We start from the raw sequence: 21,522 nt of genomic DNA, 5'->3' as shown, positions 1-21,522 counted from the left end.
CCCTTATTACGTGAAGGCAAACAGAAATGCTTGATTTATTTTCTGCACTATTTATTCTTTACATTTCTATCATCTCCCTTCTTACTTGTCTCTCCTAAACTAAACAGTCCAATTCTTTTCAAGTTCTAAATGGAAATCTTCCCAGCCCTGTAATAATTTTCTGGCTGTCTTTATAGAAATGACAAGAAAGTACATCAAGTAGGAGTAAGACACTGATTTTATGTAAGTAACACTATAATATCTTTATTTTCTAACTCATAATTTATATATACTAGTATCTTGCTGGCTTCTGACCTTGCTAAACACTCAAAAGTTTTTTATTAATATGCACTTGTTTTTCTTTGATTATTGCAGTAAATGTAAAACTGAGCAACAGGTATAGGCAGTTCATGCTGATACATCTCTTTTTTTCTTTTCTTCCCCCCCCCCCCCCCCTTCTGCCTGCTTTCAGCTGCCACCAGTGGGTTTTATTGGCTGTGACAGAAGTCACATGCTGGTTTCTGTTCTAATAAGTATCTCATTCAATATAGAACAAGTTGAAATCTTTTAGTGTCTTGCAAGACTTGACTCATAACCTTCCTTCACCCATGCCTGATCTTAGATCTCTTTGAAATATCCTGTGTATGTTCTAGATATTTAATTTGCAAAGTGACCAGCAGATCTCCCTTTCCTCTGCATTTATTTAAACCTATCAATCATCATTAAAATAGTTGCTTTCCAGAGTGGTATTCAGAGGGTTAAAGTGGCCCTAGATCGTACTTCAATAACTCTCATGAGGGAAATAGATTCTGCTGCTTACAGCCTTCTAGGAATGAGGGGACCCAAGTAGTCTGGAGCTCTGTGAGAGCAGCTCTGGTCACAACAGCCTTTCTCTCTAGAGGAGTTCTGAAAGGGTTACGAGGGAGCCTTGGCTGTTTCTCTGAGCTATTTGGAAAGGACGGGCCTCAGACAGCTTGGCAGGAACCTGGGGCCCTGTTTTTTCCAGCCCAGCCCTTCCTTCTGCACAGAGCTGTCAGGGAATCCCATGAATGTCTGGTTTCTCCCCTTTCCTAATTTTTTTTTAGCAGTATTTTTATCCATCCCTGACTCTTCCCTACACAAGGAGCTCAAGTTTTGTCCATTGATTGATCTTGCAGGTAGTGAGGTAGAAATGAAAGCTGTGCTACCATGCCATAGCTGTTGGAATTAGTTTACAGTTGTGCAGCTGAGAAGGGCAGTGGGAAGTTTCCCAGAAGAGCGTCCTTTCTGGCATTGATCTTAGGGCAGGTCCATCTGGCCTAAGAACAGAGGGATTGAATGGGCCCATCTTTGAACTGTGCTATTCCTGTGGGTCACAGCGAGGCACTTTGAAATCTCAGAGCTGCATGTCGTGTATCCTCCCTACCAGACACACAACAGAATGCTGCTTTGTAAAAATGGAAATCCCCTTTGTAACCCAGGATTATGAAGCACAGGACAGGTTAGCAACTTTTCCTTCATCTGCCTTATGCTCTGCAGGGCTGTCCTGAAGTTGAACTCATATTTTGGAGGTTTCCAGGTCTGTCCTCTACCTTTTCACTTCAAGAAATGTATTTACAGGGTAGTGTTAGAAAGGAAGTTTGGCTACTTGTGAAAGCAAAGGTTTTAAACAACGGTGTTGAAGACATTGGTGTTGTACAGCTGGGAAAGAGAAGTTGAATTAGGATTATCTTGCTGTCTTAGCAAACCTGTCAGAGGCTGGGAGCAGGGTGTGATCTGAGATCCATGTGGAAAGCCTTTCCAGAAGGCAGCCTTCATGTGGGGCAGTCTCTGGACAGCTCTTTGAAGTCAACAGCCAAAAGGCCTGGAGTAAAGCTCAGATGAGTTAAGGGTTTCAGTGACCAAGTACAAATGCCAGAGCAGGAGGCAGCAAAAGGGGCCAAAGGGTTTTCCTTCCTGCTAGGCTTTGTTTTGGGGCTACCTTCCATTTCGTACAGTGAACTCTCCACCACCAATGCATGTTCACATTTTCTGCAAGCCTGAGATCATGCTTTATCTCGGCGTGCTCAGGATAAGCATGCCACTCTTCGCTGTTTTATCCTGTGATATAATGGGAATTTCCTGCCAAAAGCACAAACCCCTTTTCTGTTCCTGAAAGTGTTAGTCAGCCGTTCCTCTGAAGATCCTGCTTTGTCACCTAATTTTCCCCACCTTTCAGATAGGGAAGTTTTGCAGCTGACACAAGAGTTTGTGAATTGTATGCTGTTGGCTCCATGGCAGCCTGTAATTGTCCTGGGCTACTCAGGGCTGCAGGTATCAAGCAGTAGCTGTTTGTGAGCCATGCAGGGCTTCAATGTTTAAGAAAAATCTCTTTGGAAAAAGGGGGGGGTGTGGGGGTGTGTGGGTGTGTGTGTGGGGGTGTGTGTCTTAAAAAAAGCCGGGAAGTATTTTAGCTTCCCTATGCACGAGGCGATCCTCTTCATTAGCTCATAGGTTTTTGAAGTGTATGTATATTATGTAGTGTGAAGACGGGGCAGCCATAACTCCACAGTGGAACACCAGCTTTTTGTTTAGGCAATTTTGCGAATTATAATAATGAGCAGCATTTGTAGTTAGTAGTACTTTCTTAGTCTTCACCCAACACTGTATACTGTCAGCCAGTGAGTAGTTTGATCAAAATGTTCTGGGTAAGAGGACGTGGTTGGTAACGAGCAAGAAAGCTTTTTGGTGACTCAAGAAACATGGTTATTGGATTGTCCAGAACCAGTGCTAATTGCAAAGATTTTTAAGTGCACTGTTAAAGGTAGGCTCTGCAATGTCATGTCCTTTATCACGAGCAGTTATTTCTAGGGTTTCATTCTGTAACAATAGTTGAAAGATGGAAATCCTCCTTAAAAAAAAAAAGAAAAAAAAAGGTGGGAGAAAAAAGAGGGAAAAAAGCTAGGTAGTGCTTAAAGATACTGCAGTTTCCAGGCACTCTCCTGTTGCACTCACTGAACTTTTATTAACATTTCTCATCCAGTTACTGTCACAGCAAACCAGGTGGGGAAAGGCCAAGGCAGCCTGACTGATCCAAGTCTACTGAAAACTGGCCCTGAGACAACGAGCTTTAGTAAAAGGAATTTCAAAATGAGAGAGCCTTATCAAAGGCACTGTTTATGTCCCAGCTGCTGGTATCCATGATGGTGCATGGCTTCTTTGGTCGAATTTCAGATTGTATCTGGCTCACTAAATATCTTCCATTGCCCTTTCTATTCTTCTGCTATCTGGCGCAAGGGGCTCAAATGAAAAGTTCGTGTAAGATAATTGTTGTCTGGCAATGCTGCACATGCTGCTTGGCAGCTGTCTGTCAGGGATGCTTAGCCCGGGCAAGAATCACACTTTGGAGCAAAAGGGCTGTAGATTATGTGGTCTTAACCTTTTCTTTGCATAGAGAATTCTTTATTTGCTTGTTGCTGGGGAAAAAAAAAAAATTCTCTGTGAAGAATGCAGCCAAGTTGAGCTGTGAATGTCTTTAGTGTTGAAAACTGAGTTTTCTTCAAAACTTAGCTCAGAAAACTTTCAGTTTGGTAGACTATGTGAAGAGGAGGAGGAAACCTGAAATCTGGACCATCTGTTTCTTTTTTTTATACTGGGATAAAGATGCTGATGAGTAAAGAGGTGTCAGCTTCTCTTCACTTAGCATTTTGAAAAGCTGCAGATGCTGAGACTTGAATTTGAATAAGTTAAGACTTTTGGTTCTTGCTGGTGGTGACCGAGTGTAGATCCACAAAGAGGTGACAGTCATACCAATGAAGGCTTGGCATTCCTAGAAACTGTTTGAACTTCCAGATCCATATCTATTTTTCAACTAATACAGCATTTTCAGGGATTTTTCTTTTATGAGATTTTAGCTACAGAACAGTATAAATAGCATAATATTCTTTATATTAGTCGGAAGTTTAGGTCTGACACCTCTGTTGGTCTTTTATGTTACTGATGATTAAGTATCTAGGATTTATGGCTTCTATCACTTATAAACAATAATTCTGAATTTCAATTGAGAATGTTCTAGTACTCATTAAAGACAATATACTGCTTATAGTGACTTCTACTTCCCATGGCTGTTTCCCAAAAGATCTCAAACTGTGGTGTTAGAAAAAAACTTGAAATAACTCGTTAGAATGTTCTGTTCAATATATTTCTGATCTCAGCTCCACTAGAAGCTTGGGTGTAAGATTCTTTGACAGTCTCATGATGCTAAAGATTTTAGCTTCTCTGTAAATATCTAGTGAATGAGAACTTGAACAGTGGTTAAAGGCTTTTCAACTCAGGCAGTCAACATGGCAAAGGGAACACAACCTCATCTGTTGTGAAGAAATCAACAAGAAAAACAGTGTATGTGGAAGTTCTAAGCACAGGCTTTTGAAACTCTCAAAGACAGCCCCAAAGATGTTTCTTCAGAGACTTCGCTGTTCTTAAGATGAGGTGCGTTGATAAACACATCTCTTTCTGATAAAGAACTGTGTGTATCTCCAGAATATTCTCCAAGGGAGTGAGATCTTGGTGACTACTGACAGCATTCCCCTAGCCTTCTGTTTCAAAATTCCTTAAAAAACCCACAAAAAATCAAGAAAGTTCAGAGCTTATCCCATATGAACAAAGTTCCAGCAAAGGCTGCCTATTAATATTTTTGGAACAGCTGCCTTTCATAGAGTTGGGTTTTGAATATTGAGAACTTGCTAATCTTTCTTCAAATTTGAAAACCCTCAAGAAGGAGCTGTGTTTTAATGTGGAATTAGTGTAATTAAAAATACAAAAGAACAATAACTTTCTCTGTTATTAAAGTTCACAAATATTTTAAATTTTTATTTTAATTTGTATAAATAAATGCACATATTATATATTAAATAAGATAATAGTTACTGGTAAAGTAATTTTGAAAGACCGGTTTTAACAATTGGATTATTCTGGTATATTTCAAGAAACTTGGATCCAATCCATTTTTAGTATTTTAAATATTTTGTCCCATTCAAGACATTATTTGTATAACTATTTTTTCTCTTTCAAAGATGAGAGTCATGTTTTCATTTGTTTCTGAAATTCCACTTTCCTGCTGCTGATGCTAACCGAAATGATTTAAATATGAAAGTATCCTCTACTTTCTGTGTAAAGAGAATGGAAGTTATGCATGAATTTCTAGGTTGTTTTGAGGCATGGGTACAAATATGATTCATGTAGTGCACTTCTTTGCTATATTGGTATTTTCTAAACAGAACAAATTTTTAACATATTATGACCTCTAAAGCATTACAGAACCTGAGTGTACACATAAGGCCTGTATTACTGAGGAGCAGTTCAGTGAAAGCAAAGAGAATTGTGGTGCTGGATATTTGAAATTCTGAAATTACCTAAATTCCTGATATCATGTAACTTCATAGTGTGAATTGTTCTGTTTGTTGCTACAGAATGTATGATTGTTTGCATCTTGTTTATCAAAATCTCGCTGATGTTTAAGGTGTCTATTGTTAGATAGCAAAACTAGGTAACAACTACTCTTGTCATTTATTTTCAATTTTTTTCTAATGTCTGTTATTTGCCTTTATGGGAGAGCTTGATTACTGTCTTATGCTCCAGCTAGTCTCTAGAGAGCCGTAAACACATTACACAACATGAAGGTCAACCTCATTGCAAATGTTACTTTGCTCAGCTCAAGCCATTTGGAGGCCATGTTTGGGCTCTTACTTGTCTCTACTACAGACTCATTTTCTGTTAAATGCACCGGTTTTGGCTTTGTTAAGAAAAGTCGACACTACATAGAACATTTGCTGAAACATCACGAAAGCCATCAAGTATAAAGAAGTGGCATAGAACGGAGATTTCTTGATCAGACTCTGGATACTATTGTTATTGTTCTCTCTTGGTGTGCCTTATCTGTGCTAGGAGGGGACTCTTGAAAGGACATTATTCTACTAAGTGGCTGGGATTTTTTAGTCTGCCCGTACAAGGGTTTAGCATCTGCAGCTGCACCTTTGATGTGCTCATGCTTAGCATTACATGCAATCACTTGGTGAAATTCCTGAGGTAGTGATTCCATGGTTCCCATCTGTGTTCCTGAGTCGGGGAGCTTCAGACTAATTATACAATTTTCTCTGTACACTGTAGGAAACAATTCCATTTTGGCTCTAGAAGAAGGGATTGGGTAGGACTGGAATATAGGATTGCATAACTTTTTTTCATCTTTAACCACAAATTCCTATGAAATTCCTATGCATCATAGACTCTTCTGTCCACGCTGGAGGAAGAAACATCACAAATATGGTGCCTGTTCAAATAAACAGAATGTAAAAGCTCTTTTTTTAGGTGCTGCAGATAAAACCAGTGCTTACAGTCTCTACCTCCTAGCCTGCAGCTGTGGGCAGAGGCAGAAATCTCATGTGAAAGACTTCAAGCTCTCGGCTGCAAATTTTGTGCAACTTGACCATTTTTTGCAGACAGGATCTGACAGAGAGGGATCTTTCAACAAATCCCAGGCAAGTCTGGGAACTGACTTTAAGAGTGTGCCAGCTCCTTCTACTATACAATATAATTATCTGAACATCCTTTTACTCATCTTCCTCTAATGGCAGACTTTGTCAGTCATCAGTTAGCAGTTTCCGGAAAAAAGAGATTGTCAACCCAGTTTACTGAGGTAAGCTGGGGCCTTTTTGTAGTTTCAGAGGTGTAACCACAAATTCTCTGTTCCCTATGCTTAATTGTCTGTCAGCTGGCATGCTTTGGTCAGCACGTGCATTGCTGCCTGCTGGGGAAAGGAGACGACTGAGTGATCTGGGGCTCTCCCTCAATTTTCCACTCCACCACCTGCTTTGGAAGTGGCTGTAGAACTGCCAAACATGCTGAAGCGGTTAAGTGTACCAGCTCCTAAAGAAGCTGAAAGGGAGGAGTGGTTCTTGCCTGATGGGTTTTCAAAGGGAGCTGAGACTTTGAAGTTCTGTTTTAGTAGCTGCCAGGTATGCTGCCTTAGCCCTGTGCAGCACTTCTGCCCCCAGCCTTCATGTGTTGCATTCTTCTTTACAGTGGCAGGATGGAGGGAAATAAAATAAATTAAACCAAGAGTGTGGGCATTAGCAATAGTGTTACTTTATTATATTTTACCCTTTGAATTATAGTGTGTTGTGCCACATGTCAGTGAAGCACCTCGCAGTTGTTTAGGCCAATTAGAGTAATAAATTTATTTCACTTCGGTTTTCTTTGCCTTTCTAATTACTGCTTCCTCATCTCTCTTCTGCTTTAAGTCCTTTCCCAAAATAATCATAGTAATTTTGATCTTTTGTTCTGTAATGGGCACATAAAATAGGCAAAGGTTTACATTCATGATGCCCCAGAACTCCTTGCTGAGACTAAAGGGACCAAATGATCTTTCCAATAAGGAAAGAGACACAGAAATGTGGTGGTTAAACTAAAGCTTCGTGTAAAGCCTCTGTTAAAGCAGGAACAGATAACCATTCACTGCTGTATCTGCTGGAGGCAGTTAACTGGGAGCGTCTACTTGGCTCACTTAACTCTTCTCTGCCAAAACCAAGATGCTGTAACTCAGTTTATTCCACTGAATATTGAACTTTTTTATGATAATGTGACCTCCTCTGTGATTTTTCTTGTTGAAATATTGGGTAACTGGAAATGCTGCAGGCTGAGCTCTGTTTTCAGGCAAAGAGGCAGACAGATCCTAATAGGAGGTGGGACGATATTAGGAGTGGAATGGTGACTGTATTCTGAGTAGCTTAAAACAAAAGACCAACAAGGAGGCAAAAATTGTTGTAAACTGGAATAGTCTCTTCTGGCAAGGCAATATGCTTCTGTGGTATTAATCCTTGGAGGAAAAAGTGCCAAAAAATCAAAAAATGGGGAGATTCTTGCTCTGCAGTTTTTGAAAAGCTTTGCTTTTTCAGGTGAGGCTTTATAAGAATAAGTCTTTCCACTATTTTCTTGCAGTTCTTTATAATCCACTCCTGGTGTGTCCTCACCAGTTTCTGGAAGCAATAGAGGGGAATAGATGCATAGGAAATTTTGGGAAGCAGGTGCACTGTTTTTGTTGGGTTTTCTTGTTTGCTTTGGTTTGGGGTTTTGGGGTTTTTTTGGGGGATGTTTGGTTTCGGGTTGTTTGGGGGGTTTTTTTTGTTTGTTTTGTTGGTTTTTTTTGTGGTAGTTTTTTTGTTGTTGTTGTATTGGGTTTTTTTTTCTGGTGCTGGCAATAGATTATTCTAAAATATTTTCTCTTTCTGTGTTAAATACTGATAACATGTAATTCAAAGCTGAACCTGCCATTCTGTTCTGAAGTTGGGGGTTTTTTTGGCTGCATTTTAGCTTTCAATGAAATACGCAACAAATTTGTTTGCAAAATACCTTGTAGATTTTTAGGGCAGAATTCTGTTCTGAAAAGTAGTTTTTGCAAGTAGGGTGTCTCTGGAGCTTTCTTAGAAGGAACACTACAAACCTGGAAAACTTCTGTCAGTTTTAGCTTGAGAAGAACATTGCTAGGGATTTGTACTGCCTTGGTTGAAAAGCGCTTCCAGAAAGTATCTTCCATCATGTCTAAGAAGTTGGGTAACCAGTGGAGTAAGGGAAAAACAGCACTTAACTTTTACAGTACAAATACAGCATTGTGTGGCCATTGTGAGGCTTGCAGGAATTCCAAAAAAGCTAGCTGTAAACAGCTAGCACCACAACCCTGGGATTGCTTTGGTACCAATGCGCCATGCTGCTCTTAGGATGGCTGATAGTCTATATGTCATGGTTTCCGCATAGTATCTATCTGTGGTCTCTGTATAAGTAGGGTTTTTTTTATCCCTGCAATGTGTGTGATAGGATGCTCTCATCTATCCAATATATATGGTTACTGGGTCAGCTTCTGCAATTGATAATAACTCATGCTAGTATTCTCTCTGTGGATCTGAGCATATTCCACATTTCTCTCTCCCCCCCTCCCCCCAGTTATATTTTATGTAATTGCTTTGTTATAAATTTTAGAAAGTGTGTGCTGACACAGACACAGTCACTTCTTCCTATTCTTTCTCCAACCCATTGTTAAATGTTCAGGGAGCCACAGCAGGTGCGTTGATTTGTGCAGGAGGTGGAGGTAAGAAATTTTCTCTCAACTTCAGCATAACAGAACTGCATAAGGGACCTGAGGAGGGAGAATATTCTGTTTAACATGTGGGAGATCACTCTTAAATCCAGTCTATTCTTGTCATACCTTTTTACCTTATCTAAATCCTCTTGAGGGACAAGGAAAGCAGAAACTACATACAGAATCAAGTTTAGAACATGGGAAAGAGAAGAATGCTAGAGGTGCTTCTTTGGCCAGCATACAAGTGCCATTGTGCTTAGGGAACTGTCTAAGTCTATTTTCTTTTGACTGGGAAAATCCTTTAGCTTCATTACATTGAAGCTAGGTTTATAAATTTCAGTTGTTTAAGGGAAAAGGTCTCTTTGAGGACCTTTACTCTGCCATTATATCAATGCTTGAGGAATTATCCAAAACCAAGAGACTATTAACCACAAGCATACAGCCTCACAGCAAGGACTCAGAGAAGTGACCTTTAGTTTTTGTTTTATATTTTTTTCTTATTTTACTGTATTTCAGCAACTAGATGGTATACAGCTTTAGTTGTGTTACTCAATGGTAGCAGCAGATGCATCTTGCTGGTGCCATGCTGCTACTCTACCTCTCTTACCTGGAGCATTTCTCCTAATATGACTGTTGTTCAGCTAGCTTTCAGGTGACACTTTCCACACTCCCTGAATAGGTGAACTCGTACATCTTTGTTCTGGAAGTGCAGAACAGATTCTGGCCTTCCCTTTAGGTATATAGATTATAAATGTAGAAGTGTTGCTATTTTTGTGAGGTTCTATTATCTGGCTATAATTCTTGAACTTGAAATTTATAGCCACGACATCAGGGAACTATATACTTCAGTATACTTCATCCCTATAGACAGACCATCTAAACTGTCAGATTTATTAAGTCTCCTCTAAGAGACACTCCATCAGAGTATCTTCATCTACAACATAACAAAATAATAATCCAGGTGTACTGGATATCCAGCAAAGTCAATTGCCTTCATGAACTTCAGTGCAAACTTTGTGGAATTGAGAACTTTGTGGCTTGTCATGTTCTTTAGAGGTTTGTTTGTGTACTTGATATTTAATATTTAGACAACAAAATACCAGAAGTTAGGAGCATGAGTCATATGGCACAACTCAAAAAGTCATTTGGGCCTCAAGTGGTGTGAGATCTGAACAGTACAACCCTGGAGGAATACTTAAGGCCCTGTATTGTAACATCATCCTATGCTGTATCTTTTGGGAGGCTGATGGTGGCAGGGGCAGAGTGCTCTGACTGTTCTCTCCCATGTTAGAAGCCCTAACCCTACAAAACTCAACAGCCTGGTTTTTGTTTGTTTGTTTGTTTATTCTTAAGTGTTCCAGATTTCACCAGTTTAGCCCAACTGTAACTTTTCACTTGCCTCTTGAGACTTGAACAAGGGGTCTGAGCTGCTTGCTTCGTTCCCCATTCTCTTATTCAGTTGGGATCTTGCAGCTGTTTCTTGAGCATATATAGCAAAGAGCACCACACTCTGGGAAAGGCTACACAGGAAGAAACTTAATGGAAAATATTGAGGAAAAATATGTGTTTGATGGACTTTTAATATAAAAAGGGGAAAAATAAAAGAAAAGGGGGAGGGGGAGATTTATTCACTGTAATAGGAACCAAATGTTGGCTGGGACAGCAGCTACACTCTCACTCTTTCCCTGTAAACTGTGTGAGCAGCTTTTCAAAAGAGGCATTACAGGGTGCAGGGCTACTTACTGGTGCTGACTTAACCCTTGCCTCTCTGGAGAAAGGTAGAGAATATGTGTTTCATGGGGAGATTGGTGACTTTAATTACAGACCCAGCCATAAACATATTCTAGACAGTGGTGCGCATTTACTGTTTTCATCCTCATGTGCTACTGCTGCTATCCACCCATGAAATGCAAAATCTGCTTGCATAAAGCATACACACAAAATATATAGCTAAGAATAAAGTCCATCAGTCTTTTCCAGTTTGGTTTTCAATAGACTTGCATACATTGATAAAGGAAATGTAAAAGAGTGTATGTCCAAGTCATGTTTTGTTTTAATCCACTTTATCCATGCTAGGATTTTACAGTGGAACCTCTGTAACAAGCCATACCTTTCCCATCTTTGAAAGTGGTCCAGTATTGCATCTAAGTTTCTGTTACTTTGAATCCTGTGGAGTGTATATATTCACCTCAGAAACTCTGTCTGGATTAGGACAAGTGATCAAATTTAAGGCAGCATGTGACACATCAAAGCCTGAATGACTTGAAGAGGAGCTAGACAGTAGTACAGTGAGATAACTTTGCTCAAGAGTCTACCTGCTCTGTCTGAACTTCATTAATTAATACTTTAAAACTGGGGGCAGACAGGGGATGACAAGACACAGTTCAGGCAATTGCACGTCAGATTTAAGGAGGTAGTCTTCCCCAAGACTTCCTTATGAGAGCAAAAGGATACCAGGTTTCTGTGTTAGTCCTATTGTTTGTATGTCTCGCTGTTACAATGTTTTTGAAGGCTTTGACTGTGTTTGCAGGTGTGGAAGTATATGAAAGAAATGTGAAGCCAGAACCACCTTCTACTCAGTAAAGTTCACCCCTATGTTTGCACTAACTGAGGGTAGAAAGGCTATGTGATTTTGTTAATCTAGATCACATGGAGAAGATATGCTCAGTTGCTTTCATTGCTTCTCCAGCGACCTGATGAACTACAATAGGATGAAAGCATTGAGCTTTGCAGCCGGCTGGCTGTTAGTTTTCTTCTTCTGCTTGATTTAGCCTTTCTACTAGTGAATTTCAAAGCTGCCATGTGTAAATAGAAATAAAAAATACAGTGTTGTTTACCTGCCAAGTATTCCTCAGTTCAGAGAGACTGACAGTATTTTCTAACTGGCATGGAGTCAAGGATGCTACCAGAGGCCCAACAAAAATTGGCTCCACCAAAGGGTAAATATTTCATTTGCTAAGACTGGCATGTTTAGTGGTCCTGAAAGTAAGAGGTTGATAATACCTGCTAAATCCAGGAATAACTGAGGTAGATCAGGTCTTGCCTGCAGAGGTTTTCCAGTGCTCCATAATTTCACTCTGGCCTTCCCCTGCTAGAGGCCACTCTGATGCACCTCATTTCTAGCCTGCTACACTCACAATCTTGCCTGTATATGGAGACCCAGGATCTAAAATGCACTTAATTCCTGATCTGCAGTGCAACCGAGTAGGCACTACATTGCCTTTGCTGTAAGAAAATATTTTTGGTCTAAACCCCAGGTTTCTGAATGGCAGGAATAATCTTCAGAAGCAGGAAATAAATTATACAGCAGCATATACCAGAAAAGAAGGAAGCCCATGAACTTTGATATTACTTGTAGAATAAAGTGAAGGAGCAAGAAAGCAGGGGTCTTTCCCTTTATAGCTATTGTGCATGCACATCTGGAATAATGTGCTCAGTTTTGAGCACTTGCCTAGCCCCAAATACTGATAAAGTGGAAAAAGTTCAGTGAAAAGCAAAATACAATCAAAGGCCAGAAGGGACTAAGATGAGGAAAAAGGTGAAGGGATTTAAGTGTGCCAAGGCTGGCTAAGCTCGAAAGAGGCATAGCTCTAGTAGTGAAGCTCATGCAATAAAACAGAGAAAATAGAAGTGTAATTGGGAATCTCAGAGGAAAATTCTAGATGCTGAATGTGTACCTGCCTGGGGAGTTGTGCAGCTGGAAGTGTGACACATGGACTCCTCCAGCCACTGAAACATGCCGCTAATCCTGCACCACAAGGAGATGAGTTGGATGCTTTTGCTTACATCTTTGTTTTTGAATAAAATTCTTGTAACAACATCAACTGTCAGTTGAAAGGGGGAATTGTGAGAATAGCAGAGGGGGACTCCTGACATTTGCTAGTAATTATGCACATTAAAATGTCCTGGGATGCTTGAACTGTGCCTCTGGTAGCTATTACAGTTAACCTGGGAATGGATCTGGAAATTGTAGTTAAATCCACAGAACTTTTCATGTTCTTTACTTAAGCCATCTCAGTCCCAAGGCTTTTCAGATGTACCTTGTACACCTTCTGTTGTTTTATGGCACAAAGATACTGATGGTAAGAGCCTCTTGTGTAGGTATAAGTAGCTTGAGCTGCTGGCAAAGTGGGGAGCTGAAGAACTAAGGCTGAAACTATTACAGGATGCCTGTATCTGTGCCTCATTACTAAGAAGGGAAAGTTTGATTGATGGTCTGGGACAGAAGCTCTCCCACATCTCTGCAGCACCTTCACCATGAGGGATTGTATTTGTCACTTTGAACTGGATGTGAACCCAAAATGCAGTTCCACAAGTTTATTGTGCCAATGCAGCCTTGACAGGCTGCTCATTAACTTTAAAAGCTTTTCCTTGGCTTCTCTTGCAAGGCTCAAAAGCAGATTGCAGTCCAGGTGATGGCATTCTTGTTTTACACAGGCCAGCTGCTTCCTCCCCCTTCCCTGTCTCCAAGTACCTGCACTGCAGTGAGTTCTGGACAGCTCCCTGTGCCTCAGAAGATCTCCAGAGTCCCACACTGAGGTCTTTGAGAAATATTAAAAATGCTTTGTTCACCTGCGGGTTTTTGGAATGCCCCCTTTCGTTAACATTGCTGCTGCTGCATATCTTAGGGGCTTGCATGGTCCAGCAATCAGAGCTACGGACCATGCTGGAATGTAGAGTCTTGCTAACTAAACTGCACTAAAGTCACTCTTTCATAGACACTCCTGATAACAGCAGAGGCCAGGAGCAAACCATTCTCAAAGACTTGTTGCCTCTGTTTTTCAATTTTTAATTTATTGCTTTTGAAGCTGAGGGGAGGGAAAGAAGGAGAAAACACAAAGAAATGCCCTGAGGCAAGTAGCACTGTGAGAGGCCCAACAGTCCTGCACCCCAGCCAGGCCCCCAGCGTCCTGGGCTTTGTCCCACTATGTTTATCATTGCTCCATAGCCAATCTAGGGCCTATTGTTAGGGATGGAAGAAGCGTATAGTGTGCCAAAGAAAATGTTCTGTGTTTTTCTGAGTGCCTGAACATAAGTCAGCAGGATGCTGGGAGCTGCCACACTAGTCAAAATCATTAGTTACTATGCCAACTACTTTCTAGCAGCTGATGTTCACCAAGGCTTTGTACTAGAAGCTTTCTGGACTTGTCATACCACCTGAATGCCCTGTGGGAAAGAAACTGCTGTCCAAGGTCGTCTTGCATTCTGTGGCAGGGTGGGAGCACCAATTTATAAATGCTCTCTGTTCCCTTGTTGCCAGCAATGGCCCTTGTTCATCCTTAGCTCCAGCCTTTACAGGAAAGGATGCAAAATACTTTCATTGTCAGCTTGTTTCCTTGTATAAAAGAGGATAATTCTTTTCTCAGTTTGCTGGGCCTCCAGTTATACTGACTTCTGCTGTGATCCTATCAGTTCTCACAAACTAAGTAAGGTTAAATATAGAGGAATATTCTTCAAGAATGCTAAGCTTCATTTTCGCAAGTGATGTGAACCTAGTTTGCGTTGCTTTTCAATGGGTTGTAGGCATTTTTCAAATGTTTCAAAAGTGATTTCTTAGTCAGTGATATATGGGAAGCACAAGTATACGTGAATTGGCGTTGTTGCCTGCCACACAGGAGTTGGTATCAAACAAGTTCCATTGGAAGAAGGCTTCAGTTGAAATATAAATGAAATCTCCGTGTGTAATATTTATGATACTTAAAAATCCTTAAATGCTTGGGTTTTGTTTTGTTTTTTAACATTGGAAGCTTTCAACCCAATCTATATCCAAGCTATACACTAAGAAATTACACTACTCTGGCATTCCCTTCCCCTCCCCTGATTATTTCCTTGTAGTTTCACTTTAGTAATGATTTTTCTTTGTGCTGTCCTCTGCTGTCTTTTATTGTGCGGTATTACCCATCCCAGCAGTGGTGGTGGTGTAGTAGATCCTGCTTTGTCAGATGTTTGAATGAGTTAATTAGGAATGGTGGATGGTAGGAGAAGCATGGGTTATCGTTAGTAGTTACTGGTGTCATTCTTTTAGTATGGACTTACTGTATGTCACATAGTTCTTTGTAACCATGATCTTCTCAGTGAGAGGAGTTCTGTAGTCTGGTCTTGTCTGCAGCTTCAGTCCTTGGTATTCCCTCCAAATCTTTTTGAAGTGGGAACAGAAGCCATCTGTCTGTTTTCTTTTAAGAGCTGATAACAATATCCTTTCTGTACGAAGGCTGGATTTCATTGAGGCTTTTCTTTTCTGTAATCAACGAACAAACGTGTTAGCATTTTATGAGTATTTTAGTACACCAGCATTAGGTCCCCGGACAGATGTAGGTAGTTGATTGCATAGGGGTTGCTTACGTTGGAAAAAAGAACTAGAGCAGAAAGGGAATTTGGAACCAGAAAATCTGGAGATGAGTGCATGGTATTCTAGCACTTTTAGGCTGAGTTGTAATCATAATAGCATGGAGCTCCGTTGAAACTGGTGTCCCAGGCAAACCTGTATCTTTTATGATGCAAAAGCTGCAGCAGAGACGTCTTATACTGTCAGCAAAGAGAAAGAGGGAATTTTGGCCCAGGCTTTATGAAAACTACAGTTGAAAGAAAGGAACACAGCGGGTTTCTTGCCAAAAATGCTGAGTAGCCCTGAGAGCTGCTGGAAGGACAGAATCTTGCTTACAAAGGATGGGCCATAATGCCAAGCCTGAGATTTCCTGTCCATAGCGAAGACCTGAATCCTGGCCAGGTCTCTAAACTAAGCAACTCATAAATAATCCTGAGCAAGCTGTGAGAAGATTGCTCACAACCAGCCTGGCTGACAGAATGAAACCCAATCACTTCTGGTGGCACAGGCAGGAATTTCTATTTCCCATTTGCATGTGTATGCATCTATTCCTGTATCTGTTATGCATCTATGGCTGTATCTGTTGTCTGTAAATGTGAGCAAATGAATATTCAGTCAGTCGCTCATGTTCAAGCAATAATCCTGAATTGAAAACAAGCAGGCCTGTGAGAACTGACTCAACGATCCTCATTTCCACTGTGGGTGTGGGGGTTTTTCTGGTTATTTTTGGCTTTGCTGAAAACAGCGTGAGTTGTGAAAAAGCTTTTCTTTCAGTTTGGGGTATTTATATATTCTGTCTACCATACGAACTTTACAGTATCTATTAAGGTGTGAGGTCCTCTACAGCTTTTTTCCAGCCTTCAATACTGTGCTGAGCCTGTTGTAAAATTCCTTAAGTAAAAAAACTAACTTCAGGAAGGGTGCAAATGTGCTGTCATGCTTCGATAAATCATCTGACAGGCAGAGAGAGACTAGGAGCTGCACCGTGGTGCATTCCTGTGAGCATGGCAAATAGACTAAAAGCTGGAGCATGTCTCTGGCAGCAGCATATTGAGTCTCAGATCCTAAACCCTGTTTTCCTGTACCACAGCAAGCTTTGCCTTAGATGTAGTATCAGCAATTTGATAACATGTTACATGCGGACTTTCCAAAACTGCAGCTGAAACATCTCTCCATGAAAGTGACCTGAAGACTTGCAAATATGCAGGCTTTCTGCTGTCAAATGTTTAATGCTTATATTATAAAAGGTCAAATGCTTTATATTATAAAAGGGCAAAGTTATGTATAATGAATTTATATTGATTTCTAACTATAAAGAAGCAAGCCACATGAAAACTAACAGAAGCATATTCAACCCAGAAGGATTCTGCAGGCCATGAGAGTAAAATCTACTCAGGCAAGCAACAGTGTTTTCAGTATAGTATGTAGAAAAAAGTAAGTGCTGTTGTGCTGCATCGTGTGGAGAAGAAGGTATTGGAACTGCAGGGAGTTGTATACAAGACTGTCTATGCTGCAAGAAAATGTTAGCCAAAGATTTTGTGGTTTTGTTTGGGTTTTTTTGGTCTTGGTTTGGTTTGGGGGTTTTTTTGCGTGTTTTGGTGGTTTTGTGTGTGTGTGTGTTTTGGTTTTTTTGTTTTTGTTTTGGGTTTGGTTTTTTTTTTAATTTAGTTCTTCCTAAAGATTTAGAAGCATAGTTTCAACAGTGGTTTCCTGGGTAGTTTAAACCAAGCTTATATGAGTGATATATCCTATAGAATTTATTTTGGGCTGTAGATCATCTACTGATTGAAACAGGTTAGAAACCCATTGAAAGCATTTGAGAGTTCACTGGAGTAGACAAAGGTTGAAGGCAGCAATCCCAGTGCATTTTAAAAATTAGACCATCATTCTTCAGTATTTGTATTTCCATAATAAATCTTTTGCTAGGTACGTCAAACAAAAGAAATGAGAATCAAGGAAATGATACTAAAGTTTTGCCATTCATTTAGTGGCTCTCACAGTACTACAGTCTGCAGTCATTGCACATCATCCCTGTGGCACAAAGCCAGTTTGGCTATCAGCAGATCCAGCTTTAGCAGAGTTTTATCTCCTCCATTTCATCTTGACTTTCATGTTTCAGAACAATTCACTCAATCTTTAGTTTCCCAAGTGTTCTTTTGGATCAAAGGATAAATTTTATGTATTGCAGGTTCTGAGATGGAGGTAGGTATGAGAGAAGCTGGAATAGACATTAGTTTCCAGATCAAGCATATAACTTCAATACCTTAAAGAGTGCTTAATTGAATTCTCTAACTTCTAATGGAGTCCTGAAACAGGTTTAGTTTCAGACCCCTGATACATATACATGACTGGTTGCATTTTCACAGACCAGATGGACTATCTGGTTCAATGTCCTGCTCAGACAATAGCCTATGGAAGATTTTGTGGGAACAGCATTAGGTGATGTTATGGAATGGTGATACTTTGCCAATACTCTGTAATCAGTGATTTTCTGGCCAGTAGATGGTATCTTTGTATATAAATAGTCAGTGGCTCTTGCTTCTGTGAGTTTGTCTAGCAATTTCTGAACCCTTGTAAATATTTGGCTTCCTTAACTTCTTGTAGTAAGAAGGCATCCACAGTTTAATTACGTGTTATGAGAAAAACTGCCTCTTTTTGTTTGCTTTAACCTGCCCACCTGATGACTTCATGTGGGTTTTCCTATGTCTTGTATCATGAGAAGCGAGTAAGTGTTCCCTGTTCTTCTTCTTCCTGAAGCTCATGATTTTATAGGTATTTTTCATATTTCCTTTCAGTTGTCCTTTTTTCAAGCTGAAGAGTCCTTATTTATTTAGTCACTGCTCAATATATAAGCTGTTCCATACCTTTGATCATCTCACAGCATTTCTTTGGAATTCTTCCAGTTCTACTGTATGCGTTTTGAGAAGGGAGGAGGAACAGGGGTTAGAACTATCCTCAGTATGCAAGGGGTGATGCAATTTTGGCTTATATGGTAGCATAGAAGTGTTCTTGGTTTTGTTCCCTGTGCCTTTCCTAATAATTCCTAACACTGACTTTGCTTTTTGAGAGTATTTTAGTGATGTTTTCACAGAAAAATCCATTATAGCTGTAGTTAGAAGGTCTCCTTCCTGAACAGAAATAACTAGTTCAAAGTCTATCACTACGTAGAACCAAGATTGTGTTTCCCTGGGTACATGACTTCGTAGTTATTAAATTGAATGTCATCTACCAATTTAATCTCTGATCATTCAGTAATGTAATTTTTTTTTCACACTTCACAGTGACTTTCAGCTTTTCAACAGCAAACTTTTTTTATTTCACTCTTTTTCTCCCCCTCCCCTCCTCTCCCAGATCACTTATAAAGGTTTTGAACAGCAGAGGCCATAGCTCAGGTTCTTGTGGGACCCCAGTGGTAATCTCCTTCCGTTGTGGAAACTGCCCATTTATTCTAGCTCTGGTTTCATGTGGTTTAGCTAGTTATGAAATCCATAAGAGGTAACCACTTTGTCCTACATTGGCTTACTTTATTTAGAAGCATTTTGAATGAACTTAACAAATTTTACCAACTGAGAAATTGATGGTGTGAAAAAGTTAGTCCAAGCAAGTACACACATACGATTGTTATTTAGTTCAAAACAGATGTATTGAAGATCATAATCTTTCAGTAGTATTGATGAGGAATTAATCAGGCTGTTTACTGAGCACTAATATGACTTTGATGGAGATCCTGAATGCTTTTCACCTTTGTATCTGGTGTTTGTTTCAAGAGCTGATCTGCAGCATGACCTGACCTCATGGAGATGGGGGGAATAAACATGACTGAGATTCCAGCTGCTTCACGCAGGGGAAAAGCCTGATAAGCTTTAACATCAGAACGAATGGTGGAGTCTGTATCTATGCAGTGGAAGGACTAGACATGGGGTGGGAGTTTAGTCCAGGTGACAGGAACCTGCTGATAATCCATGTGGTGAACTGGTGGGATTGGAGAGGAGACAGCTGGGGATCATTTCAAAGATTCCTTCTGCCTTGTCCTCCTTTTAAGTTATGCTTTTTGTGGCATCCTGTGCCCAGGTGACAGTGCTGGGAGGCCAGCAGCACACACACATATTGATGGATCCAGAGCTGAGCAACTGCAGGTAAAACCACAGTAGTAGAGGATCATCACCCTATTACTGGGGCAGAAGGGGGAAGGCAGATTCAGAAGCGGGAAGGAGCTCTCCCAAGATTAACCACAGAGCCAGATTCGGACCTAGACAATTGGAGTTTCAGGGCCTGTGTACTCTCTGCAACATTACAGTTGTCACTTTTCTAACCACCGGTGAAAGGAAAAGAACTGAGACTGAGAATCTTGTAGCAAAAGGGAGCAGGGGGTGAGAGTCATTTGTCTGGTGTTGTACTGGGATACAGTGGGGAAGCAGAGGACTGAGGAAGCATGGGTGGGATCTCTACTCTCTAGAGTAGTATAGAGAAGGCTACCTACAGCCAGTGGCCAGTAAGAAAGTGGTGCTCCAAGCAGAAGGAGGCCCAGAGGATGCAGAGTGGAGATGCTGGCAGCTGAACTCTTTTTCCGCTGGCTTGTCTTAGTACTCTGTTGCTGAGGAACAGAGCATGGAGAGTGATCCTTTAGTGTGTAGAGTCCCCGTCCTCAATTTGCTTTGAAAGGGATGCATTAGGTTATTTTTGAGGGAGAGTACGTAAAGCTGGTAGTTGCTTCTGGTCATTAGGGACTGTAGTGGCAGGACAAGGGGTAACGGATTCAAACTTAAACAGGGGAAGTTTAGATTAGATATAAGGAAGAAGGTCTTTACAGTGAGGGTGGTGAGGCACTGGAATGGGTTGCCCAGGGAGGTTGTGAATGCTCCATTCCTGGTGGTGTTCAAGGCCAGGTTGGACAGAGCCTTGGGTGACATGGTTTAGTGCAAGGTGTCCCTGCCCATGGCAGGGGGGTTGGAACTAGATGATCTTAAGGTCTTTTCCAACCCTAACTATAAGGGGGGGTTGGAACTAGATGATCTTAAGGTCTTTTCCAACCCTAACTATAAGGGGGGGTTGGAACTAGATGATCTTAAGGTCTTTTCCAACCCTAACTATTCTATGATTCTAAGATTCTATCCTTCTGAACATTTTAAGGATTTCTGTGATGATGAAACTTGTGGGGGAAGGTGCAACACATTAGAGGGAAGCTGTGACATGTTCCAAGAATCTAGGTTGTGAGTTTTGATAGGATCCTGAAGAAAGGAGATTGTAGTTAACTGCCTTGCCAAAACCATGGCTTACATTCCGAATTGTGGCATGAAAGACACCAAATATCTTTTATATCCCAGTTACTTATGACATGCATAGGAAATACAAGGGAAGTCTAACATGGGAATCCAAAAGAAACATTTGGAAAGAGTGGCTGAAACATGACAGAGATCAGCAGAAACTTGGGAAGCTCAGGCATTGAGGCTTGAAGTTTTTATTAGCCAGGGTGTCCGGATTCAGTGGGTCTCTGGCATCCTGTCTTGTGAGCACAGGATGTGTGAGTTGCTGGGCCATTGTAGCCTTCTCAGGGTACCTTGTGGTCCTGTCAGTCTGCCACCTGCTCTCCGCAAAGCCCCTCAGCCTTGTGGAGAAGTGTGCTGGTGCTGCCTTCTTGACAAGGCTTACAAACTTCAAAGCAAGCCAGTGAGCTCCTGTTGGTACTTGTCACGTTGCAGGCCACAGCTGAACTCCCACTCTATAAGCCTGGGTTGTAATAGCTCCTTCCTCTTTGCAGGAGGTCTTTTCTCTCCTAGGAAAGACTTGCGTTACTCTGATGATGAAAGAAATGAGCCTGTCTTCAGACCCCTCAAGTCTTTTGGGTTGTAACTGTATGAAGTCAATATGTGCCCTAGTTGCAACCTCACCCTACCAGTCATTTATCCTCTCTGTGGATATTGTACTGCATGTCTGTCTTCTATTCCACTCTTACTGCAGCATGTATGTGCTTGGTGTAAGCTTTATGTTGGTGTATTAACAAAACACATGAACAAAAATATTTACAAATCCAAATAAATAATTATCTCGTTAGTGGTGGGAATCCTTAGATCTTTTCCTACTGCAACTCTGTCTCTCTTCAATGCTAATCAGCCACAGGCATGCTCCAGTTCAG

The 21,522-nt window shown here is 40.8% G+C and overlaps 1 protein-coding gene across 1 annotated transcript in view; it reads left to right on the top strand.

The window, feature by feature from the left end:
- The window catches only part of TTLL5 (tubulin tyrosine ligase like 5), a 138,901-nt gene that overhangs the window by 84,085 nt on the left and 33,294 nt on the right, over positions 1-21,522 (top strand). The window lies entirely within an intron of this gene.

This window comes from Strigops habroptila, chromosome 4, assembly GCF_004027225.2.
Source record: "Strigops habroptila isolate Jane chromosome 4, bStrHab1.2.pri, whole genome shotgun sequence".
In the NCBI taxonomy this organism is placed as follows: Eukaryota; Metazoa; Chordata; class Aves; order Psittaciformes; family Psittacidae; genus Strigops; species Strigops habroptila.
Note: the sequence above shows the minus strand (reverse complement) of the source record. Positions and strands in the feature narration are given on the sequence as shown.